The sequence below is a fragment of the Mytilus trossulus genome, chromosome 11, assembly GCF_036588685.1.
Source record: "Mytilus trossulus isolate FHL-02 chromosome 11, PNRI_Mtr1.1.1.hap1, whole genome shotgun sequence".
In the NCBI taxonomy this organism is placed as follows: domain Eukaryota; kingdom Metazoa; phylum Mollusca; class Bivalvia; order Mytilida; family Mytilidae; genus Mytilus; species Mytilus trossulus.
This window is the reverse complement of record NC_086383.1, coordinates 55,537,816-55,552,456: the sequence shown is the minus strand read 5'-3', so window position 1 is coordinate 55,552,456 and position 14,641 is coordinate 55,537,816. Positions and strand designations below refer to the sequence as shown.

At 33.3% G+C, this 14,641-nt stretch overlaps 2 protein-coding genes across 2 annotated transcripts in view; one reads left to right on the top strand and one right to left on the bottom strand.

Moving 5' to 3' along the window:
• LOC134691325 (neuropeptide Y receptor type 6-like) overlaps positions 1–4,686 on the bottom strand; it is a 47,990-nt gene extending 43,304 nt beyond the window's left edge. The window contains exon 1 of the mRNA XM_063551780.1: positions 4,498–4,686. The gene's annotated coding sequence lies outside the window, so the exon portion shown is untranslated. The remainder of the gene's footprint in view (positions 1–4,497) is intronic.
• A 2,860-nt stretch (positions 4,687–7,546) lies between these two features.
• LOC134690474 (perlucin-like) overlaps positions 7,547–14,641 on the top strand; it is a 71,496-nt gene continuing 64,401 nt past the window's right edge. Inside the window, exon 1 of the mRNA XM_063550445.1 lies at positions 7,547–7,615. The gene's annotated coding sequence lies outside the window, so the exon portion shown is untranslated. The remainder of the gene's footprint in view (positions 7,616–14,641) is intronic.

The window sequence follows — 14,641 nt, the reverse complement described above, 5'->3', positions numbered from 1 at the left end:
CTTCGAAAAAAGTTCATTTTTTACATAAATAAGACCGTTAGTTTTCTCGTTTGAATTGATTTACATTGTCTTATCGGGGCCTTTTATATCTGACTATGCGGTATGGGCTTTGCTCATTGTTGAACGCCGTACGGTTACCTATAGTTGTTAATGTTTGTGTCATTTTGGTCTTTTGTGGATAGTTGTTGTCTCACTGGCAATGATCTTCTTTTTTATAACATCTTAATATCGCATTACAACAAAACGATATATCTTCAAAGTATGAATTAAAGTATATTTCGTAGGTATATTTTTAAGTCAACTACATTTAAAGAAGTCACTTTTTTTCTATTCAAAGATAGGGAGATATGATATCACCAGAAACAAAGCTATTCTTTTTAAAGTCGTTACCGTCTTAATTTTACGTCTAACTCTAACTATATTTTCAAATTTTTGTTTTGTTCTGAATGTCCTTGAAATCTTTAAAATTAAGCAAACAATGTGCGCTTTAAAATATGATAGATTACTTGTATTATTGGGTAATTAAAAATAATTTTGAAAACAGAGTATATTTATTTGTTTAGCACCATTCAATACTTAAATTTTTTTTGCGTTGCAAAAAAAAATTATTTGCTTTCTTTGAAATCTCTTAAAATTCATACCATCCCATATATTAAGTACAATAACTTTCGACTATGTTACATATAATGATTACAAGCAGACATTAGTAAAGAAAAAGTTATAATAATGCGTTTGATAATACAGATTTGAAGTTACTAGGGTGAAGGTTGGCGCTCGTCAAAACGATTTAACCCGCTGCGTTCGTTTCAACCTGTCTCAAGTCAGTAACCTGTTGTTTAGTGGTTATATCGTTTGTTGTTGTGGTTCATTAACTTGTGTTTCTCGTTTAGTGTTTTTTTTTATAGAGTAGGCCGTATGTTTTCCCTGTTTGAATTATTTTACACGTCAAGTAATTCTGGGACCCTTTATATATCATGTGAGCCAAGGCTCCTTGTTGTATGTCGTACTTTGACCCATAATGGTTTACGTTTTACACATTGTGACTTTGATAATGAGTTGTCTCATTGGCACTCATATAGGATCTTCCTATTTGTATTAACTTTTATTTTTATTGTACAACATTTACTGGATTTGTAATCAAATAAGCAACACGACGGGTGTCTGATGTGGAGCAGGATCTGCTTAACCCTCTGGAGCACCTGAGATCACCCCTTTTTGTTGGTGTGGTTGGTGTTGTTAATTTAGTTTTCTATGTTGTGTCATGTGTACTATTGTTTGTCTGTTTGTCTTTTTAATTTTTAGCCACGGCGTTGTCAGTTTATTTTCGATTTATGAGTTTGACTGTCCCTCTGGTATCTTTTGTCCCTCTTTTACAACAAACTAACGCATTAGTGTTACACCTTTCTTCATTTTCAAGAATTAGAAGCTAAAAATGTGTTTTGTTTTTAGAATTTAGATATTAAATAAAATTGAGAATGGAAATGGGTAAAGTGTCAAAGAGACAACAACCCGACCATAAACAAAAAACATCAGCAGAAGGTCACCAACAGGTCTTCAATGTAGCGAGAAATCCCCGCATCCGGAGGCGTCCTTCAGGTGACCCCTAAACAAATATATACAGGTTCAGTGATAATGAACGCCAATTATGATTGTATCATACATTTTTGTATGGATGTTTTCGGCACTCAACAGGGTCTAGTAAAAGTCAGGAAGAAGATGCAGAACAATAGGCGTATAATAATGATTCTTCATTTCGTCAGCAAATACAGCGCATAGCCTAAGAAAAGTATAGGGGAAGTATTGTTCATGGGGGAGGGGGGTGGGGTTCGTTCATGGCAGTACACTGACCTATAGCTACATTTATGTCATTTGGTCTGATGTATCATTGGCAATCATAACACATCTTCTTTTTTTTCAGAAATAAAGCAAATAAAAAGGAACTAATATGAAGAAGAATACAACAACTTAAAAAGAGAACCGAACCGAAAAGTATAGTATACTTCGGACTATAAAAAATTGAAATATGCGAGATCCGCTGCAACTTTATAATTTTAGAAATATATAAAATTTGTGTATTTGAGCATGATACATATATATATATATGGATTATTGACGTGTTCAGAAAGCATATTCAAATAGTACTGTTTATTGAAAGTGCTTTTTAATATAAATGCAATTATATAGTTTCAGTCATCCGAAATCGGAAAATAAAGTTAACATTTAACCAAATGTAATAAAAAAAAATCACTGTGCTTAGCTTGATACGCATAAGATTAGATTTGAATTTACTATTTAAATAGATTCTTTTCCTAAATACCTACTCGTGTGCATATAGTTTATGTATTTTAGTGTCAATCCATTAATTACGATAAATTTACTTAATGTTATATTATACGACAAACCAGGTACTACACATATGAATTCATATATAAATTGCATGTTTATAAACTTCCTTCTATGCCTGTATACTTGTGAACAAGTTGTGTCGGGTTGCTGTCCATCAAAATGTAGAAAAATATCAAAATATTCTGTACAACTTATGTCAGAGGAGGGATACATTGCTTTTAAAGTGAGGTTTAATGGTAAAAAAATCGTGACGTTATTGGATATAACAGGGAGAAAAATGGTATCTCGGCGGTAAAAAAGGAAAACAGTGGGTAGTGGGGAAAATGTAAACAAATATTGGATTTGGTAAATAAGAACCTCCCTAGTCACCCTCTCATGTTAGACAGTGTTGTATCATACATACAATTAAAAATAAATTTGACTATTATATACCCGTAATACGATTGACCTTGCGATAAAGGATTACTCGATTGTATCTTGACATTCATCTTCTAATATATCATACACACTCCAAAGATCAAAAGTTAACGTGTCATGAATACATCTAGCTGTTTTGAACCACGTGACACGGAGTCGGATTCGGAATGTGGTAGTTCGATGTAAGACGATATGCCACATTGTCATGACTTTTTGACTTGATATACAGTAAAAGCCGTACGGTTAAATGGGGTGTAGAAATATGGTAATCTTTACTCTCTCATCCGGCAGTTTTAACCATGTTAAAGAGGGGTGTCTGTCTGAGACAGTAATACCAGGATGATGTCGTAAACGTAGGAACCTCTTGTAATGATTGTACCACGCTCTCTGCAAGTCAGCGAACAATTACAACAACTTTTATTAATGGTTCGTACATGTATGTGCCCAAATTTTCACGTCGAAAATTTGTTACCCCTGTCTAACATTCTTAATATGTTGAATGCAATTATAGTCTAATATCCTGAATTTCCTTCTGTTGACCCCTTACAAGTGTTAAATGTATAATATGGTTCTCATTCTGTATACACAATACATATGAACTATTTGCCACTGGGCGTTAAGTAAAAAAAAACTTGGTCGATTGCCACTACTAGTAAAGAACCCAGAAGAACTGTGGATTAATTAATTTTTGTGCGTAGGCTAAGATTCGTGGTTATAAGAAACCATTGTGTATATTCTGACAAATTCGATTTCGTTGTTTGATAAAAGTCGGCATACAAAAGTCCCATTTGAATAGGCACATATTATTGGAATCCCCATATCTCCTGGTTTTGGACCCCCTTTTGAAAATGGCTGGCTCTGCCCCGGTAACCAGTGTGCATACAACTCTGTAAAACTCTAATTTCTACCAATTTCCAGCGAAGTTGTGAATGTACAAAAGAAACCATTAAAGTTCCACCATCAAAATATAATTGTCTAATTAACTGAAAACATTTAAGAATTGAATGCTTCTTTTTGTAAATTTATTGGGTGGTAAAAGCGTTGACCGAAGTACATTTTGTATGAAGCGCGGAAGCGCTTCATTCTAAAAATGTACGCACGGTCAACGCTTTTACAACCCTATAAAGTTTCAAAAAGAAGTATTCAATACTTATAATTACATTTTTTTAGCTAAAATCATGAAAACACGATTTTTATCCAGTTTTATTTAATTCACCTGTGCACTTTTTTGTGGGACCTCGTGTCATCATGCATGATAAATGTTATTGTCTGATGCAATTGTTTACGGAATAACATGTTAGCCAATCAGAATAACGTATTATAATGAAACTTACATCTAATGTAATTATTAGAGTATATAACATATTATTGTATAGCAATATAATATTTCCCACAGAAAGTAACCAAAGGTTAGCGTGCAATAAATTCTATTATTGCACTAGTGCAATAAATCTTCAAAATTCATGACGTCATCAACGACAAAACGTCACTTTATACCAATTTTAACTTTCAAATATTATATTGCTATACAATAAAAGGGTTATTGCATGAATATTGGGGAATATTGTCCCTCGTAGAACATATATTGCACTCACAAGCTCGTGCAATATAAAATTCTACTCGGGACAATATTCCCCAATATTCATGCAATAACCCTATAATACTATCATTGACGATTAGTAGGTATAATATAATGCACATGTTTATTTATTATAACTCTATAATCTTACTTACATTTCAATTAGTTGAACAATTAAACGTAATATTTCCCATCCATTGTCATCATTATCGAAACGACAACATTGCGCAGTACTTCACAATTATGTAAATATTCAAACAAATTGTGTGTTATTCTTGATTTTACGCCTTTAAATTTCTTTCTTTCTATAAAAAAACACCACGACTTGAAAGACGAACATTGAATTACGTTAGAGTTAAATGGTTTGAAATATTTCCGGATTCCGTACCTGTATTTTAAACATTTTAATTGTTGTTGTTACGGGTGGCTAGATATTCTGTTTTCCGATTATTTTGAGATTTAGTGATAGTCTATGATACAGTACGGGATCTCCATATGACGACGTTCATTAGTGATTTAACCGATTAACACCCAGGACAAAAAAAGAATATTAAACAATAAAAAAAGTATCGGGTTAATTGAAGATCAGGAACGAACGGATGCAGTGGAGATAAACCGGTATTAATTATACAATAAGATGATACGACATAAAAACTTTATTACAAATTAATTATGCCGTCTTGCATGAAGTTGTTGAAAATAAAAAAAATAGAAGTAGTTAGAGTAAAATATATAACAAATCAAATTAAATGGTTGGGGTGACGGTAGGAAAACCACAAACTATATATATTTATAGATAGAACGACTTTCACGAATTACCACACAATTGGGGAAATATTGGACCATAGACAACGTTAACAGACAGCACCTGCCTCACCCGTAAAATAAGACTTTGCGGTATGGGCTTTGCTCATTGTTGAAGGCCGTATGGTGACCTCTTATAGTTGTTAATGTTTGTGTAATTTTGGTCTTTTGTGGATAGTTGTCTCATTGTCAATCATACCACATTTTTTTTTATATTACGAAAATATTTCACCAACATATCTTGAATTTTTAAGCCACACATGGTGCTATGTACAATCAGTTTTCTACATCCCCCTCTTTATATTGATTTCAATATCCATGGAACTTTTTTTTAGTAGGAATCATTCAATAGCAGAAATCGTGATGCATTCTCGTCAAACATTCTCCCGTTTTAAAACGATCCAACTTGTACGTGTGTATTGGCATATCACTCAACTTGTATGTTATCTATAATAATAAATCTAATGTGTTTAAATACATATATAATAAAGTTTCTAACTTAAATATTAAACCGTCAAAAGAGCAATAACTTGCCTTATTCATACGATTTTGTTTAATGTAAATACTAATGATATCGGTTTAACAAAAAAAAGAAGTTTCTTTAGATTGAATGTTTCGAACATTGAATGTAGAACTTTCTATATTCTTTATCATTATTTGATATTCATACCGTATTTAAGTTACATGATATTATAAATTGATTGTTGTTTGCTTTACGTCCAGTGGCAACTATTTAATTTATGCATATTCAGTCGAGAGTAAATCATAAGAATTAAATCAAGATCAAGGTCGGATAATTTAGACTGCAACTGGAATAGAGGGAATATTGGTTATGCTGGTAACAGAAATACATTTTGAAATATACTGTCCAGTTTGAGACCCATTGATGGCCTTCGGCTGTTTTTTACTCTTTGGTCGGGTTGTTGTCTTTTTGACAAATTCTCCATTTTATTGAAAATATCTATAAAAAAGGGAACGAAGGTATGATCAGATAACAAAGGGATATCAAAAATCATAAGTTTAAAAACTAATGACATTTAAAAAAAGACAAAAAAGACAAAAAAACAGAACATAAAACAAAACACAAAACGCTAATGACAGAGCAACACGATCTCAAAGAAAAACCGGTGGCGACCAATGTCATCTATCGAAAACGACAGAACGCAGATACCATACATAAGAGATAATAACAACCACACAATAGCAAACATTTGGAGACGACAACTAGACAACAATTTAGTGGCGGTTAAATAAGTAGCATAACAACCATACAATTGAGCAGCAGAAACTTCAACAACAAACCGGACAGCTTGCAGTTGCGAAGGAATAGCATTTTAGCAATCGTGGCAATTTAGAATTCGGGGATACATTTCCATTTTCATGGTTTTGTCTATTATATTTTGGCCCGTTTGACCATGTAGCCTGTAATGTGTTTCGGGTCTTATAAGCATACAACTTATCAAGTGTTACTTTCATTTTTTTTACGGCATACTCATTCTCTGTATAACTGTTGCATTTTAATATAAAAAAAAACCGTTTGTATCATGATTCAAATTACATTTTTATTGCACCCTTGTTATCTCACTTTTCCCAATTACCCTTGTTTTCTCCCCTTCCACAAGCACCCTGGTTATATCCCCTCTCCCTATCACCTTTCAGGCTTGGCATCTCCTCTTCTATTATCACGCTGGTTATCTCCCCTTCCCTAAGCTATTTGCTATTTCCTTGCTTTCTCATTTTCCAAAGCACCCTTAATTGCTATCTCCTTTTCCCCAAAATCCTTTATTGCGGTTTCCTTTTCCCAGGCACCCATTTTATCTACTTTTCCAAAGCATCCTATCATTATCTCCACTTTACCAAGCGCTATACTATGTTATCTTTCCATCCCCAATCTATATTGTTATCTCCCCTTCCCAACGCATCCTATCCTAACCACCATCATTATCTCCACTTCACCTAGCGCCCCTATGTTCTCTCTTAATCCCCAGGCTATATTGTTATCTCCCCTTCCCAACGCATCCTATCCTAACCACAATCATTATCTCCACTTCACCTAGCGCCCCTATGTTCTCTCTTAATCCCCAGGCTATGTTGTTATCTCCCCTTCCCAAACATCCTATCCTAACCACCATCATTATGTCCACTTCACCAAGCGCTACTATGTTCTCTTTCCATCCCCAAGCTATATTGTTATCTCCCCTTCCCAACCACCTTTGGTATATCCCCTCCCCTCAAAAACTAATAACGAGTACAAATATAATACACATTTTTTTATATTTTTAAGCAACATATGTTACCTTGCGGTATATTTCAAAACCGATTTTTTTCTAAACGTCAGTATACTTAAATTTCAATATCGCATGCTTCGGTGTTCCAGAACGATTGGAAACAAAACGATCGACATCAGCTGTTCTTTTTCGGAGATCAACATTTTGAGAGAACTTTCAAATTCATCTAATGAATATAACAGTAAGTAAATCATATAATCTTTTTTTTTAAATGATAGAACGTAAATATTATTGAATGAAGTATTGAGTGATTAAAAATTAAGGAGATATAGCAAATTGCAAAACGCGATAATATTAGTCCCAAATTTGATTGACATGAATGTAAGATACCACAACAAATGGAAGTTTCTAACGACCTTGACTGTCTATACAGCCCTTGCACGGTCGGTAACATACCACAACAAACGGAAGTTTCTAACGACCTTGACTGTCTGTACAGCCCCTGCACGGTCAGTAAGATACCACAACAAATGGAAGTTTTTAACGACATTGGCTGTCTATACAGCCCTTGCACGGTCAGTAAGATACCACAACAAATGGAAGTTTCTAACGACCTTGACTGTCTATACAGCCCTTGCACGGTTGGTAACATAATGTACCACAACAAATGGAAGTTTTTAACGACCTTGACTGTCTATACAGCCCTTGCACGGTCGGTAAAATACCACAGGTCAGCATATGACCGGTAGACAGGAAAGCATATGGCCTTTTATAGAAAGTCCCATACCTAATGGACCTCATCCTAAAAGCAAAAAAAAACCTGCGAAACGTCGAAACCAAGTGACATCCTTCCGAATGAGATTTATCACCGGGTTTGAACTTACATGAGCAACAAGGCGGGTGCCACACGTGGTCATGTGGAGCGGGGCATGCTCACCCTTCACGAGCACAGTCGATCACCCTCAGTATTTTGGTTTGGTTTGTGTTGCTCAGTCTATGCTTTTCTATGTTGTGTATCCTTTGCCTCATTTTTAAAAAATCACTAATTCTTTTGTAATGCTCCATTTTGATGCTGGCAAGGAAGATGTGATGTAATAGAATGTGTCTGTCGGTGGCATTCTATGGTAAATTTGTCTATCAACATCTTTACTTTTTTGGTTGGTCTATATAGATATAGGAAGATGTGGTATGAGTACCAATGAGAAAACTCTCAATTCAAGTAACATTTTATAAAAAGTTAACCATTATAGGTCAAGGTACGGCCCTCAACACGGAGCCATGGCTCACACCGATCAGCAAGACATAAAGAGTTCCAAAAATTAATAGTGTAAAACCATTCAAATGCAATATTGTGCTTCACTGTTACATACATTGGTTTGTTTTTATAGTTATACAGATTATAACACAAAATTGACTGCTGTAACTATATTTTTGACATTTTCACAAACATGCACCTATTGTGTTTGTTTTGTTCACACATCGTTGTCGATATAATTTAATTTGATACGACTGTCATACGAATGAGAGGCTCAGCTAGCTTTATAACCCGATTTTATTCAACGTTCACCACACAAGAAAATGCTTGTATTAGGAATATGACCTTTGTTATCCATTCGGTTTAAGTGCTTGAGCTTTTGATTTTGTCGTTTGATTGAAGACTATCCCTCGGAGTTCAGTATTTTTGTGATTTTCCATTTTGCTACATCCTTATCATGTTTATATAAATCATTTCAGAAAAAAAAACATCATATAGCACAAACAAATAAAATTAATAAGAACATGTTTCTCCAGACACGAATATCGCTATCGCTCAGGGTAAAATATTTGTCATAAAAGGCCAACCCGTGGTAAAATCACGATATATTCAAGCCCCCATGAATTATTTCTTAATTATAAAACAGCAATGAATGATATTGTTAAATTTGATCTATACCTTTTTGTGATTCTTTGTTACAGTGATTTAAAAGCAGATAACAATATGTGACTGCTGTACCCATAATTTTTGATATTTTTACCTATTGTCTGTTTGTTATGTTCACGCATCGTTGTAAATATAATGGAATTGGTGCAATTATCGAAGTGAGAGGCGTAGCTAGCTATAGGACCAGGTTCAATCCACCATTTTCTACACAATGTCTGTACCAAGTCAGGAATATGATATCCACTCGATTGCTGTATTTGAAAATTTGATTTTGCCATTTGATTATGGATTTTCCTTTTTGAATTTTTCTTCCAATATTTTTGTGATTTTACTTCTTATATTAATCTACGGAAGCCGATAAGGGCCATTCAAAAAAAAAATTATGTCGTTATTACGACATAGCATGTCGTAATTTCGACATAACATGTCGTTATTACGACATCGCTATGTCGTAATTTCGACATAATATGTCGTTATAACGACATCGCTATGTAATTTCGACATATCATGTCGTAATAACGACATCACTATGTCGTTTTAACGACATCACTATGTCGTAATACCGACATCGCTATATTTAAAAGAATATGTATTATGATTGGCAAGAGACTAAATGACAAAGAAATTAACAATTATACGTCATCATAATGTCCCCGATAATTATAAAAGCCCCCGCATGGTCAGCTATAAAAGAGGGAAGAAAGCTACCAAAGGGAGAGTCCCCGAAATGCTGTGTGGCGGACAGTGTTATTATTCAATTATTAGCTCCCTTGGTAAAACTCCAAATTTCATATTTAATGTAATTCTATTGTTAAATAATTTACATGAAGCTTAATAAGTATATATTTGTTAATTGCATAGCTTTTGCTATTTGAATTCATTGGTTAAAGATATTTATTTATATTGTAAAGTTTAACATTTGCATCGTCGCAAAATCTTTGGTTACCTTCTTTGGATACCTTCAGTGACAAAGTTATATATGTTATAGATACCAATTTAGTTTAACAGGGTCAAGAGTGCTAGGGCAGTACAGTCAAAGAATGTAAAGATAAAAAAAAAAAAAAAGTACAGTCAAAGAAAGACGTTTAAATTAACAAGTTACCGGTCGCAAATAGCTATGCAGTCACACAATTTGGAAGAATGAAATGTGGAATTACTACAGGACTGAAATTGTACAACCAAGTCAAGCCAATCTTTCCATCTCCCTTTAAAAAAGCGCAAACAACATGGCTTCATGGTATATGGGTGTATTGAAGTATTGATAGCTCTATTTCTACTTTCAAACGTTAGGCACGCGCGATGTTCCTACAACCCCTAGGATTTAAAACAGAATCTTCGAAATTTCATCCGCAAAACAAAATAAAAATGTTAGAAAACACGAACCAATATTAAAACAAATTCAATATATGTTTTGAATTATGTTTTTACAGCTCTTGATCATATAAGTAATATCTAGTATATTTGAGGATTGAAAAAAGAAAGCTATGTGAAAAAAACGGATGTCCCCTTCCAACGTTACATTTATGAAAAAATGTTTTAACTCTTATGTATAGTGATCCTATTTCTTATTCTATGATCTTCTTGATTCTTGACAGGAACAACGGCATGTGTTGGTTCTTTCTGGCGTTAAAGCCGTTATTTTACCAAATTTCATTTGACTTGACTGCATATTATAGTAGAAAATGAATAAAAATAATATGACAATAATAATATGACAATAATAATATCTAACAAAAGTACAAATATTTGCCTCATGTGAGTTCAAATATTGCTGATTCAATAAAATCTTCTCTACACAGTCGTTTTTCAAACGGTAACCATTTTGTCCAGGTTGATATTTCATTTTTCAAAGCAGTTAAGGCGGTTTTTTTTTTATAATTGATCAAAACAAAAGTTAGATATACGAAGAGTAACAAATGCCAAGATTCTTTCCTTTTTAACTACATATTTGGGTCTTAAAGGAATAAAATGCTTCCATACATTACAAAACGGTAGCCAATTTTGCCAAATGTCTGAATACGTCTTTTCAAAATCCTAAAGACGCTAATTTCCGACGTTAAATGTGCTAAAGTTTCAATTAAATGTTTATGATAATTTAAACAAATCGTGTTTTGAAATTTGGAGAAAGATGTTAATGATTGCTGCCGAAAAAAAATATAGTGCATGTTGCTAAAGACTCCGCCCGGGGAAATAGGTTCGACACAGGTTAAATTTTGCAACTTTTATTAATTGTATAGCTTTTAACGATTTATTTAAAAGAATTTGGAAATGGGGGGAAAATCCCATTTTGTAAAATAAATTGAAATTTATGTTACGGAAGTACTCCGAAATAGATCATTTAAAGTCGTCACTTCAGTTAGGTGCAATCACCAATATCAAAACACTTAATACTAGTTAACGGAATGTTTTACTTCGCGATTTGTCCTGCTATTTCGTGATGAAAGTAATTCCTGTACCAGCGAAGCCGGAACTTTTTGTCAATATAAACTTGTGCATGAAATGGAGGTCATTGAAAGACGAATCCCAAACAGCAACGAAAACCGTTTCATCGAATTGAAAAAAACGGGATTATATTTTTGTTTGCCGTTTTCGCGGACGACCCAGGAGTAGATTACTATATTTCAAAATGTATATATCTGAAGATGACTTGGGAAATAATTCTCAAGCCAAGGTTCAAGTAATTGAAGGGGTGTATTTCGACAACTTATGTGTCAGGGAAAATACAATTCTATTCAAATTTAACCAAGGGTAAACATGTTCGATTTACTTGCAGAGTGTCAGATATATTTGTATTGGGGATGAATTAAGATATAGAAATGTTACAATGACAGATGATATGCAACTTGAAAGTTAAACATCCTATGATAAAAAAAAAATATGAAAACCGTATACATGTACTTCCGTCCCATCTTTCCTTCCTACATTACTTGCGACAGTACTGCATTTTAAGTTGAAATAACTCAAAGGGTAAACATTATTATATCGATTTCCACAACTCGAGGTAATTTTTTGATAAAATGACATCACAAAACGAACAGAACCAGCAATATAAAAAACCGAATAAAACTTGCAAAAATTAATCGGAAGTCAAAGACCCTCTTCGACGTCGCATTTTAAGTGTAAGGTGTTGTATGTATATCGTGCCCAACGTTTGAAAGTAGCATTAGAGAAATTCATACTTTAATTCACCCTTATTACAATAAGCCATGTTATATGCGCTCATTTTGAGGGAGATGGGATGCTTAGTTGGCAAGTTAGGCTCGCATATTCTCATAGTATTATCTACCTAATCTGTCTGTATAGCCATTTGACACACGTATATTTATATAACTAGATTGTTGTTTATAAAATATAGAGGTTTCTCACTGAAGGTATTCAAAGAAGGTATCCAAAGATTTTGCGACGATGCAAATATTAAACTTTACAATATAAATAAATATCTTTAACCAATGAATTCAAATAGCAAAAGCTATGCAGTTAAAAAATATATACTTATTAAGCTTCATGTAAATTATTTAACAATAAAATGCATTAAATATGAAATTTGGAGTTTTACCAAGGAAGCTTATAATTGAATAATAACACTGTCTGCAACACAGCATTTCGGGGACTCTCCCTCTGGTATCTTTCCTCCCTCTTTGATAGCTGACTATGCGGGGGATTTTCTAATTATTGGGGGCATTATGAAGACGTATAGTTGTTAATATCTGTGTCATTTATTCACTGGCAATCATAATACATATTATTTTATATATAGCGATGTCGTTATTACGACATAGCGATGTCGTTATAACGACATAGTAATGTCGTTATTACGACATGATATGTCGAAATTACGACTTAGCGATGTCGTTATAACGACATGTTATGTCGATATTACGACATAGTGATGTCGTAATAACGACATGTTATGTCGAAATTACGACATGCTATGTCGTAATTACGACATAATTTTTTTTTTGAATGGCCCTTATCGGCTTCCGTATTAATCATACAAAACTTCGTTTCTTTATTTGTCTTTCGGGGTACTATATAGCTGACTATGCGGTGTGGGCTTTGCTCATTGTTGAAAGCCGTATGACCTAGTTTATAATTGCTGTGTCATTTTGGTCTCTTGTGGAGAGTTGTATCATAGGCAATCATACCACATCTTCTTTTTGATATACAATTGATTTGCATGTCACCACCGCAGTGCTGACTACTGGACTGGTGGTACCCCTTATTCCAGCCTTGAAGTAATGATTATAATTAAAGTTACTTGATATCAGGTCCAAAACATGTTTATTTGATATGAAGAAGAGTCGCACTTCATACAAAATATTTTATTAAAGAAAGCTCAGTTATGAAGATCAGTCACTAATACAATATAACTTCACCATATCATGGATTCGCTGAGTTGCATTTTAAATGTCTTTTCTACAGACATACACAAATTTTATAATAGATTGACAAAGGACAATGCATCTGACTTTTTCACCATTTGTGTTTAGCTTAACTGACCATCATAAAAAGTGTTTTTATGTTCTATGCTAAATTTATAATTACATGTGTCTGTCTTCCATAAATATCCTTTGAAATACTCGAAGCAAAACCAAATAACTTTGAATACAGAAATAATTGCGAGCAATTATTAATGCGGTTTTGTTATTTTTGACTTAAATGCAATTTTAATTGTTGCAATATTGAGAAAAAATCTGCTTAATTCTTATAAAAATTTCAAAATGCCAGTTAGATTAATGCAATAATTTTCGTATTACAAGCAGATTGATTTTAGCATAATTCAGTTTCTTTGAATTTTGTTTCTAACACAAAACTTTTCTTTCGTTCTCAAAATAAAATATTAATATTTTCATCAACAATTTCAAAAAGTTCTAGTTTTGTATTTGTCTTTAAAATGTAATTTCAATGGTTGTTTTCACACATAATCATGTTTTAAACATTTGCCGATCTTAATAAAATGTACTAATAGTTTCTCAATAGAAAAATCAACATGGTCTTTTATTTAATTAAAAGATAAAGGAAGATGTGGTGTGAGTGCCAATGAGACAACTCTCCATCCAAATGACAATTAAAAAAAGTAAATCATTATAGATATAAGGAGATGTGGTGTGAGTGCCAATGAGACAACTCTTCATCCAAATAACAATTAAAAAATGTAAACCATTATAGATAAAGGAAGATGTGGTCTGAGTGCCAATGAGACAACTCTCCATCCAAATAACAATTAATAAAAGTAAACCATTATAGATATAGGAAGATGTGGTGTGAGTGCCAATGAGACAATTCTCCATCCAAATAACAATTAATAAAAGTAAACCATTATAGGTCAATGTGCGGCCTTCAACA